Raw genomic sequence first — 16,396 nt, 5'->3', positions numbered from 1 at the left:
TCTAAAAATTTTTATTATGGTGTACATCAAAGATTTGTGTCATTTATTGTATCATGTGTTCTTCAATACAAACATTTACTAAAAGAAACCAAATTCTGGCCCTTGGACCTCACCCTACACTAACTGAAGGAGAACATGGACGCTGTACCAGGGCTTGAGTTCTGGTGCCTATCAGCCGCCAGGTGGTTCTTACACGCAACCAGGGTTGAGCATCCCTACCTTAGACTGAGAACCAATGTACTTTACAAAGTCAACCCTCATTACTTTGCCCCAAGTGTAACAGGTTTGGGGGCCTAGTTCAGTGGTTGGTCCCCTGAAGGTACGTCATTGAACTGGACACTGACCCATCGCAGGAAATCCAGGCTTTGCTCTGGTGGCCATTTAACACGACCAGCTCTATCACTGGTGCCTACCTGCCTGGTTCACCATTTAGACATGATTGAATGGTTGTTAGTCATCCTAAGTGTCTCACCTAAAGTCCTCTAACTGAGAAACAGAAGAACTAGGGCTTGAACCTAGGCTCTTGACTGTTCTGAACCAAAAGCTGACAGGCCCAAAGCCTGACGCAGAGGAAGAAATGAAAAAATCTTTGAATAATTTTGATAATTTATAGGAAGCGGGCAGTAGATAAGATGGGAATCGAACTAGCCTTTCTAACTTATATCTGATGCAAGACCTCCCTGTCACTGTTTATTGGCTTTTCTTTTTCTGAATAGAGAGATTTTGAATTTATAATCAGTATTGCGTTTCATTTGCTTCTCACCTCAAGTAGGGCCCCAGATCAAGCCTGTCTCCTAACAGTAATACACCGGAGGATGTATTGCCTTGCTCTGACACTCTCTACCACTGTTCTTGATCTACAGACTTGTAGGAGGACTCCAGACTGGGGATCTTCCTCAGAAAGGTGTTATGAGTCGAGATTAGTTAGGCAAGTGGCAGAGTGAATGCATAAGCAGTGATTTTGCATAATGAGGCGTGTGAAATCCCACTGGAGGTTGTTAAAACAGCAGACAGGCTGTGGTAAACAAGGAGAAAGGTAGGCTTTGAAAACAGATGGCTTTGAAAACCTGGCAAAGCCATGTTTCAGACTTTTAAAAATTGGTTTCATTAGTGCAGGCTATTTTTTAAAATTCTACATGCATGTTTTAAAGTTCTGGTTTAATGAAAAAGTTCCGTTGGTAATTGAACATCAGTTTACACCCTGCTGTAAACAAGCTAACAGCCAGATGTGATGGACAGCTTGCACAGAGCCCAGAACTCTTCTTGTATATTTGGATTCAAATACATGATTTTGGTTTCAGGCTGGGGCAGCTTTGCTGAGCGGGTGCATGGCGGTGTCTGCCCCTCCTGGCTAAATACACCCCCTGGGAGCTCCCTGCCAATAACCAGAGCTGATCTGGAAGCTCTGTCCCACATCTGTCCTCATTTCCTCCAGGAAATGGGTCTGACCCCCTACTTACCTTTCTGGCCTCACCTGTATCACTTGTAACTTCATTTCTCTTCCCTCCCAACTTATTTTCAACCATTTCTCAACTGCTGTGATTTCTTGAGTCATCTGCCTTAGTGTGGGCTGAACCCTTTGCCTGGAGTGCCCTTCTTTTGATTGTCCCCAAATTCTTAATAGAGTCACCCATCAGAGCCCCATTTCTAGATGTTTTGACCTCTCCCAAATAATGATGATGATGGGCCCCTCCCAGTCTCTGTTGATAAAATTAATTTACCTCCCAATTCAAAGCTGCCTCACCATTTTTATATATTTATTTCCAGACACTATAGATATTTGGGGGCCACATATAGTAAAAGCTCCTTCAACCAAGCTCCACTTAACCAGTTCACGAAACATTCTTTCTGGTTAACAATGATGATCAAAATGATAATAGCAAAGCCTTACATAGTACTTGCTGTGTTCCAGGCATATTGTAAAGCACTTTACTTCTATTAAGTCATTTAATCCTCACAACAACTCTTTGAGGTAGATGAAATTGGAAACCCATCTTACAGATGGAGAAACTGAGGCACAAAGAGGTTAAGTACTTGCCCAAGTTCATACAGCTGATAAGTGGCAGAGCTGGGACTTAACTCAGCCACCATCCATGGTTTTAACCACTATGCTTTACTGCCTCTCACCTCTGGGAAACATACTAACTCGTATTTTAATGATCTCTTAAAGCTACTAGGCTCCTGTCTGCTGTATCAGGCACCACTGCCCTCAACTGAGTAGAGCGCTTATCAAGAGTCAGTTATATCTATGCCAATTGCACTTGTTATTGTGATGACATAATTTAATTATTATATAGATGGATGTAGTATTACTGCAAAAAGAAAGAGAGCTTGTATATGAAAACTAAATGCAATCTATGAGCAAGTCTTCATATAGACACATTGCTGAAAGGATTGCTGACAAATTAGGATGGATGCAATAACTGTGAAAGATTGGGGAAGGGATGGATCTATCTTCTCAGATTGCTTCTGAAGTGTCCGAACAAACGAACTGAAATCACAGATGATTCACTATGACCAGATGATATGGTGACCATCTTGGTTTTTGCTGTGGTTCTACTAAATTATTAATAGTGCCCTTTTCATGCTCTCAAGTGTCCTAGGGTCCATTATAAAATACACGGTCACCCTCATCATGGGTATAGTCTAAAGCAAGATAGAGAAGCAAAAAACTAACCAGCAGATTTGCCTTCAAAGAAAAGCCCATGACTATTCAATAAAACCCCTGCTGTCACAGAGCTCATACCAGCCTCTGAAAGCAAAGCATGGAACCCTCCCAGCCCACTGAGAATCTGGGCTTCAGAGAAGGTCCTGGAAAAGACTGTTCTTGCATTCAGAAGGTAACTGTTCAGGAAGTTCCCTACTGGTGTGAGATATGGAGTGAGAGTCTTAAACTTTCTCACACACCAGAGAAAATCAGATTCCTGCCCTTGAAGCAGCTTCCGGACCCAAGAACCCTGCCCTGGGCTCCAACATGCTGCCCTGATGTACACCCCTCCATTAACCTGGATCCTAGGACCCACCCGGGCAAACATTCATTTGGCTTAGTGGCTACTCTGGCTTTTGTCCAGGTGTGATGAATAATACGATGGTATTCACTTAGGGTCTGGACAGGGCAAGCATTATTATTTTGAGTTTTTGGTTTGAGTTGTTATCAAGTCGTTTGGTACATCTCCTTATCCGGGGGCTGTCACATTTGTTCATGTTGCCGCTCTTTTGAGTGCACTTTAATTCAGAAAAGCAGCTGCTTGCTTAGGTCACTTTCTGTCAAGAAAAAAAGATTCTTAAGGACGAACATTGCTTGAGTGTTTATGATTTCCAGAAATGATGCCAGGTAAGTCAAGTCAATTACCTCATTTGATCATCAACAGAATCCAGGAGATGGGTTTTTTGGTCTCTAATTTACCGATGAGGCTGAAGTACAGAGATGTGAAGTGACTTACTTATAGTCACATAGTTAGTAGGTCAAAGAGCTATGGTTACATCCAGGTCTTTCTACTTTCGAACCTTTATGCTCTTGCTTCTTCTCTTACAAGGTTTTCTCCCTAAAAAAATGCCATTGATCAGTAACAAAACAGCTTTGGCATAATTATGCTGCCAGTCGGATCTATGGGATCTGACATCCCAGCATCCCCAAACGCTGTTCCCTTCTGCCCGGGCTGGCGTGTGATCTAGCACTCCATGGTGCACGTCCTCTTTCCTGGAACACACTCTAAGTGCCTCGGGAGCCAGGACCATCTTGACTTCCTTCAGTTCTCTTCTGCTAAGTGGTGTATCCAGGGGCTGAAGAGCATCAGACCTTCATCCATCTCTGATTGGGCAGTAGAGGGCTTCGAACGAAGGTCTTTGTCTAGTGTGTGGTCAGACCAGCTAGGAGACGTGGTGACTGTTGTACAGATGAGACTGGGATGGAGGAGGGCAGGGACTTAGTTGTCCACAGCAAGAAAACGTCACCCCAAACCTGCTGTCTGGGCACTGCTGCAGACCCCTGCCCTGAGACGTGTGGTTCCCTGGATTTGAGGCCTGGAATCCTCTTCTGTGTGTCTTTAGCTTTCAGTATCTGAAGCTGGAGCTAGATTCACGCCCATCAGAGGCAGGATTCTGGGATGTGCTCTCAGTCATGGCTTCTCCCCTCAGGGGGCTGGTCTTCATGGCACCCCGGGATAATGACAATTTTCTGAGTCCCAAGTTCATTCCCTGCCTGCCTTGTGCTTTTTCATGCTCTGATTTTCCAGCCAGGTTAATATTAGTTTCTCTTGCTAGATGAAGTTTTTTCATGGAACCTCAGAACTCCACCCCAAAATCCAGCACAGGAACCCCGGTGACTCTTTGTCTGGAGATGGCCTCGAACAGAACCATAGGTCCCAAGCACAAAACCCTAGTCCAGTCTTCCCGTTCCCTAGGGATGTTATAAGCATCTGGAGCCCTGATTCATTCTTGGAGAGAGATTCAGATCAGCTTGCTTTCAGTAAATAGAATTTAGACCAAGTTTCTTCTGTATAATTGTTTGCTAACTGTATTACTCACCACCTGTGGGCAAAATACAAAAATCCCCCAGTTGTACCAAAGGAAACTTGATCATCTGAGTTCTTGGGCAAACCCAATGCATGTGGCAGATGGAAACCCTGGGAAAATGGAAGCCCCCACAAGGGGTACTTGGGGAGGAGGGGTGGGAAGATCCCTGATACCTTCCAGCTTGGATGTCCTAGAATTCTGTCATTACACTTTTTGTATAAATAAATAAATAAATAAATAAATAAATATATATATATATATATATATATAATATCTGGTACATGTGTACTGCCATCCGTTCTGATTGAGCCAGTGTTTGTCCTATTTGGTGCGATATTCTGAATATCCCCTCAGTCTCTGGCCTCTGAATAAATCACTCAAGGGACATCATCTTCCAGGAACTATGTGAATTGACTTGAAGATTCCATTCAAGTGTTTTCTGAAGTACTTCCATCATAGAGTTAATGACAGTATAAGGTCCCCGTTGCAGCTAGTGTTCGTTCTCTCTGGCTAGTGTTACGCCGATCTGGGTAGAGTCACTAGAATCCCCCAGTTCATGGACCGTTTCAAGGTCCCCAGACATTTTGAATCCTCCTCTTAATGGCATCTTTTGCCTGTATCCTGTAACACATGTTTCTCAGGATGTTCTGCTCTCCATGAGGGCAGGGCCCCCCTCCTCCGTATCCCACAAAGCCAGGCTCATCATTGGACCCACAGTTACTAGGGGATTGACTTATTTCAGAGGAATAGACTAAAAAAAAAAAAACTTGAGGGAAACATTTGTTTGGGATGTTTGTTTTCAGAATTACATTATAAATCTAGGTGATATGGTCTCTCAGCAGCCTGTCCTGTCCTACTTTTTAATTTTTAAATTTACCCCCTGCTACATGAAGCGTCACGTAAGAGAGAGATTCTCCTGCTCTTACTAGTCAGACTCTTGGTCCTGCACAACTCACACCTCTGTGGCTGGCACTGCCCTCTGTGATGTCTGTTATTCTCTATGCTCCTGACTTCTGAGTTTGAAGTTCACTCTCTCGTTGTTGGCCGTGCCCTTTGCCTGAGGCTTTATGCTTAGCATAGACTTTGTGGCCGTGGCCTTGAACCCTCCACAAACCATGGTCTCTCTCTTCTCTCCAGCCAGGATGCTTCAGTCTGCTTAAGGAAGACACTTCTCCCACCTCAGTCCAGTTCCTGCATCTTTTATCTCTTTTACCTTCCCAGACCTGCCATGTGGGTAGCCCTCCCACTGGGCTAACATAGCCCTCCACGCCTGACCTGAATATTAAGAACACATTTTGGAAACATTCCTGGTGCAAATCTCTTCGAGTAAGGTTCAAAGGAGATTTGGCGCAGAAGAGAGGTCTGTGACAGTTTCCATGAAGAACTTGGACTCAAAAACCAAGGTTGTGTACGTGTTGGATTTGTCCTAAATAGCACTTGGGACCTCTCGGATGAACCATCACTTTCTTGGAAGGGCAGCCACAGCCATTTACAATGACTTCTTGTGCTGCCTTTGACTCACACTGTAATCGAAGAGAAATCACACAGAGCTGTGTTCTGTCAATTGTCAGGCAAAGGGATATCGGGAGAGACAAAATGATAGGTGAGGATGTTAGCATCGTCATTTGGAGACTCTTGGTGTTGATAACTGCGGATGGTGAAAGTGGACAAAGCTTTTTTCTTATAGTCGGTAAGAATGTACTTAAAACCCCCAAACCTCCTTATTGAAACATAATACACATAAAGTACATTTAAGTGTATAGCTCTCTATAGTTTTACAAACTGAACGTACCTAATCACTCGCTTCATTGGCCCTTCCAGTCATTACTAACCCTCATCCCCAGGGCAACCACTGTTCTGATTTCTAACAGCAGAGATAACTTTTGCCTGTGTCACTGCTTTATCTTAATAGATAAAGATATGGTACATGTACCATATGGCTCATGTATCTATGGTTCTATGACATGTACCATATGTCGTAGAACCATACATATTCTTGTGTCTATCTTCTTTTGCTCAATGTTATGTATATGGGATCCATCCATGTTGTTAAGAGTAATTGTAAATGACTCAATTTTTTAAAAAATAATTCACAATATTTATTCTTTTTTTCTTTTTAAAATAACAGCTTTATTGAGACATAATTCACATATCATAAAATTCCCCCATTTTAAAGTGTACAATTCAGTGATTTTTTTTTTCTCCCCTAGGATTGTACTACATTTTTTTTTCAGTTATACATTTTCAAATTCTTTTCCCATCTAGGTCGCTATGTAATATTGAGCAGAGTTCCCTGTGCTATACAGTAGGTCCTTGTTGGTTATCCATTTTCAGTAATTGACTCCATTTTTAAACCACTTGAACAGTGGGATTTTTAAAACTATGAGAGAAAAATTATGTAATTTTTATCGTTTATTGACACCCAGTGGATAATGTTCTTCAATGCATATAAACACTTTAATATCTGAAAGCTATTGTTCTCTTGGTTGCACAAACCTTATCGTTAGGAGACATTAGGAGAAACACTTGAGTGTTCTCAATGGTTGTATGTTGGTTAAAGTAGCAGGGATCAGCCGTAACGCCCAAACACAAACCCCATTCCTCCTGGATGTGCTCTTATGCAATGTAGTCGTTTTATACTCAGGAGTGAGAGGAGGTGGGCAGGGTTCCCTGTCTTGATCTCCATAAATCTCCACTTGGATGAAAACAATCAAACCACCTACTCAGTGCTTTCGCTTATATGACCTCATTCATTCCTCACAGTTGCCCCATGGGAAAGCCCTCGGCCATCCCATTGGACGAGGGAGCTGAGGCTCTGAGAGGTGAAATGGCTTGTCCAGATTGCACAAAAAGTACTAGGATTTAACTCTTCCCACTTCCTCATTTTGTCTCCCTGTAGATGATACCTCTGAGTGCCCCATGTAACAGAGAGCTGACAAAACCCAGGGACTCTCAATAGGAAGCTTGAGTTTTCTGTAATCGGCTGTTAAAACCCAGAGAAGGGGCAGGCGTCTGAGCCCAAGCCCAGGGAGGGCCAGCTGCTGTCATGCTGAGAGGCCTCACAGTTTCCACCTCTGAGCCACCCAGCAGTCTTGAGCTGGTCAAATCCTGCCTCTCTACAGGACTTGTCACTTCCACCTCTCTGGCAGGGGTGCAAGTGGTCAGAGGGACAGGCAAATTGGCCAGAGGAGAGACAGAAGGCTTGGTGACCTGGCCTGCGTGGTGACAAGTGCAACAAGGCAGCAGCCGGGCCAAATTTTGTGACGATTGGGAACCAGACAAGGGCAGAGTGAAAGTGTTAGTTCTCTGTTCATTCTCATGAGGTGCTATTAGGGAAGAGGACGTGGTTGGCCATACAAACCCCGAGACCTAATGCTTTTCTTTGTAATAATTCTCCAATCATGTCTTCTGATCTTGAATTTCTAGTTCCTGGGCACGGTGTCAGTCTGCCCCTCCATTAGTTTCTCCTTCTAGATTATCTGCTCCCCGCAGGGTTATGAGCCACTAGTCAGTAAATGTTTTTTGACCTAATTGGCACAAAGACCCATGGTGCCGGCTTGAGACAGGCGGAGGACATACAAGGTGCCTTGTGGGGAAAGAACTCAGGCCAACTGAATAACTGTACCCCAGAAACTCTTCTGGGCAGAGGCCATGAATCCTGGAGGTCTCCCCACGTCAGGCCTCAGAGCTTGCCGTTTGGGGCATGTGTGAGCCCTGCACTCCATTAGGAGAATTTTCTCTCTCCCTGGGGTTAATGGATCCGTTCCCTGTAAATGGAGCCTGGTGTCCAATACACATTGGGGGGGTGGGATGGAGAAAGACAGCAGCAAGGGGAGGGAGGAAAGGATGTGCCGTTGGAGTTGGTTAAACAGCCGACAGCTGCACTGACTTAATTGGGTTTTATTCTATTTGATCTTGGATAAAGAGGATTTTTCAGAGTCCATTTTCTCTTCGTAAGTGTTCCTGCTAAAAAAAAAAAACAAAAACCCATCCTAATGTCTGCTCCGTTCCCAGATCCTTGCTAGCTAAGCTCGCTACACACGGGGGCAGTAGTACACCACCAACCTGCTCAGAGGCACCCACGCGAGCTGGTTTACGATTCTGGAGCATCCACCGGGAATTTTAACGCTAGTTAAAAATTTTTCCATTTCATGTTCATCAGCAAGAAATATCACTTAAGACAAAGTTGGAAATAAATTAAGCAGGGAACCACATAAAGAGGTTTATATGTGCTTTTCTGCCATACTCTGTGAATTTTTATACTTTGAATGTTTTCAGACTGGATCCCAAACCCCCCTAGTTTGCATCCAGTTGGGCCCTAAGGCTATTCTCATCGACTTGATGCTGTTTCCAGGAATTCCAGATCAAGATGGAAAATCTCTCCGTGTCAGCTAATGGCTTTTGAATGCTTAGAATGTGGCCGGGCCTGTCCCACGGATGGTCCCATGTGTTATTTCAGGAAGTTCACATTAGCCTTCTACACCAGAAGAGGAATCCGGCTCAGAGGGATGAAGTGCATTGGTCAAGGTCACACAGCTGAAAGACGTAAAGGAACTTTAGTGCTTGTTCTCTGAAGCCTGGGAAGGATGCTTGTCTTGTTCGCTAATGTATTCCTAACACTCAGGGCAGTGCCAGGCCACCTGATTGACACTTAATAAATATTTGTCAAGTGAGTCAATGGCTGAAGAGTTTGTTGACTCTGAGCACAGTTCTCTTTGGACCGTGCTGTGCTTAAGAAAGGGGTCAGCGGTCCTGCAAGCATCTCTAGTGGATGCTCTCTTGCTGTGGCAGCCCTTGGACTTGGGAGGAAAGCCCCTCCCTCTAGGAATCTCTGCAGACCCACATTCCAGAATCAGGAGGCTGGGGAGAGAGATCAATGCATCCTAAAGAGCCATTTCTTGCTGAACAAATTCCCTGTGAGGCGAAAGAAAGAAAAGAGCACAGTATGGATTTGGAGCATCAGATTTCATCCTAAGTAAATTGTGTGGAACTGGGTGATAAGGAGCCGTTTGCTACAGAGAGGAGAGTGTTTTGATTCCAACCATCCAAACTACGGAAATATTCTGGGATGGGCAGGAAGAGGCTATACCCCAAGGGCACATTCCTGTGTGGGGCAGAGGCTCAGAATGGGGGAGTCACTGAAACTTGAATGATCTGCTTGGAGCCAGGGTCCACCAGTGGCCCCTGGTTCACACACTCTGTTCCGTCCTAGCTGCCTCTCTGCCCTGTGCTGGGATAAGACACCTCGGTGGTGGAGGATGGAGAGCTTGGGTGGCCAAGAGAGTGGTAGGGATCTGAGGGGCTGAGAAGCTTGCTGAGCTCTACTTTGAAGAGTGATCCAGGATCACTGAGAGCCCCGGAGATTATGGGAATATCTCAGAAAGGGGAGATGGTGTGAACCAGGGTCCATGACTGGTAGACCTTTGGGCTCTTAAAAAAGTTTGTAAATTCAACATGTGGTGCCCATTTACTGAGAGGCACTACAACTTTTAATAGGAATGGGCCAGTGTGCTTGTCTTGAGGGAGCTGGGCAGACTCACTCCACAGGCAGGCTTGGGAAGGATAGGACCCCATAGAGGAGACCCCATGGAAGTAGATACGTGAGTTGGCCCAGAATATAGAAGAAGGGGAATGAATCCTTGGTCCTATCAGCAGGAGGACAGAGGGCTCAGCTACCCAGCCCCAGCTAGAGAAGGGGCTGTGCAGGGCTCCTTGATTCCCTGATGGGCATGCACTGTGACTCCAGTCTCAAGGTGGTCTCACAGGTGTCTGGTGGTCTGTTATCAGTCATTAGGTGACACTGGAGCCTTATAAAGCAGCAGGTATCTGGGCCTCTTGGTGGATGGAGCCAGGCTGGTTTCCGGCCAGCTTCTTTTGTTTGCCCCCCAAAATGGATGCTTATTCAAGCTTCTTGTAAAGTGGGTGTGGGTAGGTTGGTAAGATCTATGGGAACCAGCCCTGGTCCTGGAACAGAGATGGAGGAGATGACTTCTCCCTCCATCTTTCTGGCCCTTTCTATTGCTATAGATTTCCTATTGCAAAGACTCAGTCTTTGATCTCCAGAACCTTTGCTCTTGATTCTAAGTTTTGTTAATCCCACCGTGATAGTTAACCTTTTGTGACTGGGCCACGGAGTGCTCAGATATTTGGTCAAACAAATATTCTGTGTGTGTCTGCGAGGGTGTTTTTGGATGAGATTAGCATTTGAATTGGTGGCCCAAGGAAAGCAGATGGTCCTCCCTGATGTGGGCGGGCTTCATCCAATCTCTTGAAGGCCTGGATAGAACAGAAAGGGCGACTTGACTCTCCTGCCAGTAAGAGGGACTGTCTCCTGCCTGACTGCTGGGCTGAGACATTGGTCTTTTCCTGCCTTTGGACTTGAACTGAACCATTGGCTTCTCTTGGATCTCGAGTTGGCCAGCTTTTGGACTGGAACGTGCACCGTCACCTCTCCTGGTTCTCAGGCCTCTGGACTCGGACCGAGTCAAGTCTCCTTGGGTCTCCAGCTGGCCGTCTGCAGATCTTGGCACTTCTCGGCTTCCATAATTGTGTGGGCCATTCCCTTCAATTTTTTATAATAAGCCTCTTTATGTGTATATCTTGTTGGTTCCGTTTCTCTGGAGAAGCTTGACTAATGCATCTACTTTGGAAATGCTTTGTGATTCTGTGTTTTCTCTCCCATTCTCACAACCATGTCCACTGAACCCATGTGAGCCAAATTGCTTTGACTGAAGTGGGGTGAAGAACTCAGTACTCTGCTTGCTGTCCTTCCTGCCAGCCCTTTCTCCCTTCTAAAGATTCTTTGACTTCATGAAAGACGGTTTGAAACTACTGGCCTACAGTGTCAAGACCAACTTTTATCCTGATATTCAAGTCAAGCAGGATCTGGCCCCTGGGGACTCTCTAGCACATTGTCTGCCATGCATACCCTGTGTCGGGTAGACAAATCTCTAAACAAACCATATCCTGCTCTTTCGCACATGCTAGAAGGCCCTCTTGTACCCACACTATGTTGCATCCAGCGAGCTCTTTCCCATCCTTCAAGATGAGCTCAAATGTCACCTTGTTTGTGAAATCCATTCTGACTGCGGGCAGAGCTTGTCACCCTCTCCTCTGGTTCCCATGCCAGTGATCCCACTGGAGTGTCATCATCAGTGTGCTTTGCCTCCCACCTGCCTCCCTCTACTACAAGTTCCTGGAAAGCCAGAGCTATTTCTCTGGTGCTCCGAAGAGTTCTCAAACACTTGTAAGTGCAGGTTCCAATCTGCCGAATGAATGAACAGTGACTATACTGTCTGTGTCTGACTATAACTAGATTTTCGAAATATTCGTCAGTGAGACAACCGCAGATCCTTTAATCCTAAAGGTTTATCCAGATTCTTTGACCTAATTCTTTAATACCGCATCATCAGATAATTCCTTGTGAGCGGACCACGGTAATGTCAGCAAATACCGTGCTGAATTTCACCTCCACCACAGCGTGGGGAGCTTGGAGTCCTTTCATGAATGCACAGAGAAAGAGAGAGATCTGAAGATTAGCATTCTTATAATGAGCAGGAGAGAAACAGTCGTCGAAATTGCTCAAGTGCTATCAGTAGAGCATCTCTAAGCAGAGACGTTCTGCTTAAACGGCAGTGAGAGATGGCAGGTTTCACAGGTTGGTCATGGGGCAGTTTGTTAATTTCACAGTTTATAAAAGATTAGCGGGAAAGGAAATAAGTTACAGCTATAGTTACCTGATTGCAGGAAATGCTTTGTCTACAACACAACCCAGAAGAAACTAGTAAGGAGGATAGAACACTTTCTTTGGAAATAGGGCTTGACTTTATTTACATCTGACTTCAGAAACAATGGGGATTCCTAGCCAGGGAGACTTTGCCCCAAGTCTGGAGTGTGGGTCAGAAGACCAATGATCCCCTATCTTAACGGGAATCCAGGCTGGGAGATCCTGCTCTTGAGATCTCTGTGAATGAGGAGGATACAAGTTGACTTCAGTTCTCTGAAATCTGAGAGATGCCTTGGATCACCTCTGCAGGTGGTTTCTGAGTCCTGAGATCAGGGCTCTCAGGAAGGGTCTAGAGTCCAAGGTCCAAGGTCTGACCTGAAAGAGTTCTGAGTGCCATTTTCTAACAAATATTGAAATGCTTACTCAGTGGGGTATGTTTACTTCCCTTTCTGCCTCTTCATATTCTCTGCTCTCTCACATTCTATGCCCAGGAAGCTCATAAAAGGCCAGTCATGGCCAGTAGGCCCTCTCAGGACACCCTTGAACTTGACCACTTAGCCCTGCCTTTACCTATTAATCTATCACTTGTGTAACCTTTTAGGCAAGCTGCTTATTCTTTCTGTGCCTCAGTTTTCTTAAGTATAAACTGGGGGTAAGGGTCAGCCTTTCAGGGTTTGCCCTGAGGATAACATGAGACTATGGATGTCAAGTTTTTGCAACTGTGCCTGGCATTAGGTACAGGTTGTTTCTACAATTTACTGCACAGGGCGTGGAACATAGTAAGTGCTCAACAAACATTAGATCAGTGACTGAATGGCTGAATGAATGATTTGGGTTCAGGGTTCATGTCAGTAAGGGAAGGAAAGCCTAGTTCTTACCGGTGACAGACAGAAGCCATTCTGATGCCATTGACTGTGAATCAACCCCAAAGCAGTAGATTGCTCTCAGCTGGGAAAAGGCAGGCGCTGCCTCTGTGTCCTGGTGGAGCCTGCAGACGACTGGGCAGGTCTGTCTGCCCTGGAGACCACCAGGGAAGGAGGGGAGGCTAGTGGCTGAGAGAGGCATGAAATCCCATTTCACACCTTGACTGGGACTGAATCCCAAGACAATACCAAGCCCTGTACTTTCCCTTTAGAACTGATTAATGCTTCCCTGAATGAGGCAGAGAATCCTAGCCTTTCCTCATATTAGGGGCTGAATTGTGTCCCTTCAAAATTCATATGTGGAAGCCCTAACACCCAGTACCTCAGAGAGGGACTATATTAGGGGATAGGACTTTTAAAAGTGATTAATTAAAATAAGGCTGTTAGGACGGGCCCTTAATCTAATCTGACTGGTGTCCATATAAGAAGAGGACATTTGGATGTAAAAAGGGACACAGTGGTGCAGGTACACAGAGGAAAGACCGTGTAAAGACACAGAGAGAAGACAGCCGTCTGCAAGCCAATGGACCTGGCTCCCCATCCCCTGCTGGGGGGCCCCCACTCTTCACATCTGAAGATGTGTATCATCTAAAGAGTGTATCACACACCTTTAGTGTCCCAATTCACACACTCTCATCCCCCATTCATTTTTAGCCACAGCTATAGTGGAAAGTTCCTGAGTGGGCTTCCAGCTGCTCACCCCAAGTGCCCACGATGGCCTTTCATTTCTACCCCTAGTGTTTCACACCCCCGATGCTGGTGGGAGCTCACTCATCAAGCATATATGCTCAGCATGGACGTGAGGCAACGCTCAACCAAGGGTTTAGGAGCCAATAGATACATGCTTCCATCTTGACCTTGGGTGGACCGTTCTGAGAGGTGTTCTGTATACTCCTCTGTAGGTCCCAGGTGGGACTGAGCCCCAGATGCACATGGCAGTGACCTCAATAATACACCCATGGATGGGTTTTTCCTCCTTCCTTCACCATCCCCGGCCCTTTGCTGCTGCTCCCTGAGATTCTCTCACAAATAAGCTACCCACACCCCAGCCTCTGTTTTGGGAGGAACCTAAGCTAAGACAAGCAGTGACAAAAATGCCCCACTCTGACCTCACATCTCAGCTGTGTCTCAAGTTCAACGTTGCCTTGTTCTTTGGCAGTTATTGAACACTTTGATAAAGCTGATTGTCTGCTCCCGACTCTCACCTCCTTGAGTCCCTTCCCCGTATGTTAGACTCTGGTGTGGACGAGGTGGAGTCTTGCACTCCTAGTAATCTCTGTAAGATGGTAGGACTGGGAAGATTCATGGTGATCAAAAAGGATAGCACCCCCTAAAGAATTCTGACTCAATTATATTTATTTCAGTCAAAGGATTTATGTTATGTGTGGTCCCAAAAGGTGTATTCCTTGGCACTGAAACACCACACTGGACTTGAAACACCAAGTTTTAACCCGTTAATGTACCAAAAGATTTCACTTCACTTAGGCTTATGGAAGATGGAGTCGTGACGTCATATTGTGCAACTACAGAGCCTGTCAATCTAGGTCTTTAGGATCCATATGGTGAATGTGGGTGTTCGTTCCTTTATTATTTTTTAAAATGTATTTACTTATTTATTTTTGGCTGTGCGGGGTGTTTGTTGCTGTGCGCGGGCTTTCTCTAGTTGTGGCGAGCGGGGGCTACTCTTCATTCAGGTGCACGGGCTTCTCATTGCGGTGGCTTCTTTTGTTGTAGAGCAGGGGCTCTAGGCATGCGGGCTTCGGTAGTTGCGGCGCTCGAGCTCAGGAGTCGTGGCTCGCAGGCTGTAGAGCGCAGGTGTGGTGCTCAGGCTTAGTTGCTCTGTGGCGTGTGGGATCTTCGCGGACCAGTGCTCGAACCCGAGTCCCCTGCGTTGGCAGGCGGATTCTTAACCTGCCAAGTACCGTGCCTTTATTTTTAAAAATCCTCTTTTGTAATTAATTACAGTGAGAAATGAACTTTTACCCTGTTATTGTCTATCATGTGCCTCTTGCCAATGAACATGGTTTCACTTCATGGCTTACTTTAGTTTCAGTCGTGAAACTTGAAGAAAGACTGCACCATCTTTAAATATTAATTCAAGTGCATTTCCCTGGGGCACTAAACCTCCTGACGTCTGGACTCTTTCTACTTGGGAGACAGTTTTTGGATTTTCAATTCAAATGAAGCTTAGCTCATATATATGCAATCTTCCCTTTTTATGCTGGGAAAGAATCCCTGTTCTCATATTAGTCCATTTCCTGCCAAGGAAAAGAGAGGCTGCCACATCTTTAGGAGATAAAGCTTCCAGACCAGCACAATAGCTCTTTGGTATTCCTTTCCAAATCATGCTTCCTGAGATCTCACTGAAGGTGAACTAACACGTTTTAGGAACTCATCATCACAGGAAGAGCTGTTCGAGATTTAGCCCTTAGTACTGTGCATGGTACCTGACAAAGGCTCAATAAGTCTCTCTTTGGATATTAAGGGAATTATACTCCATAATCACCAGGCCAGGCATCTTTGAGTGAATCTCTGAGAAGTGCTGATGTGTGTGTGGCTTGGGAGCTTGCTTGGTGCTGGTTGACGGGATTCCCCCACCACTGTGCCTCCTGGGGTGACCCTGAGCACCTCCAATGTTCTTCTGTGATCAGAGCCAAGGGACTCCCAGTGTGCCCAGGAAAGAGCTACACATTTCCTAGGAGACCTGACAGTTCATGCACACACGGTGTGCTCAGCAGGGAAATGCATCCCCTCAACGAGAATCCCAACATCTCTCAGAGCAGGAGATGCTACCCTTCAGCAAGGCCCCTCCACAGGGTTGCAAGAAGCCCAGCTCTCTTTTCCTCACTGGCAATCGCATTGCTGTTTCTTGCCCATTGGGACCTCCTAAAATATGTCTCCTGGACACAGTTCAGGCTTGGTTTGGTTCACCCTTTTTTTTTTTTTTTGACTGTCTTCGGAATTCTTTGTTTCATTAAGGTTCTCACAAAATACAAAGCTCAAAGGTAACCGTCTACGTCCACCACAAAACAGAATCAAGTAAGTGGTTAGCACACAAACAATGATCTTTTTCATTTTTAAAAATATAAATAACAACGTTCAAAGTTTGACAGTTTTCTCCTGTTTGTGCTTCTCTTTAAGGCTTTATGTTGCAGACCCTTAAGTACGCGTACCTGTCGTCAGGATGCACTGCCCACAAGCAGGGAAGGCCACTGTGGGTACATTCCTGAGG

This window comes from Phocoena sinus, chromosome 15, assembly GCF_008692025.1.
Source record: "Phocoena sinus isolate mPhoSin1 chromosome 15, mPhoSin1.pri, whole genome shotgun sequence".
NCBI classification, from domain to species: domain Eukaryota; kingdom Metazoa; phylum Chordata; class Mammalia; order Artiodactyla; family Phocoenidae; genus Phocoena; species Phocoena sinus.
This window is presented reverse-complemented; position numbering follows the sequence as displayed.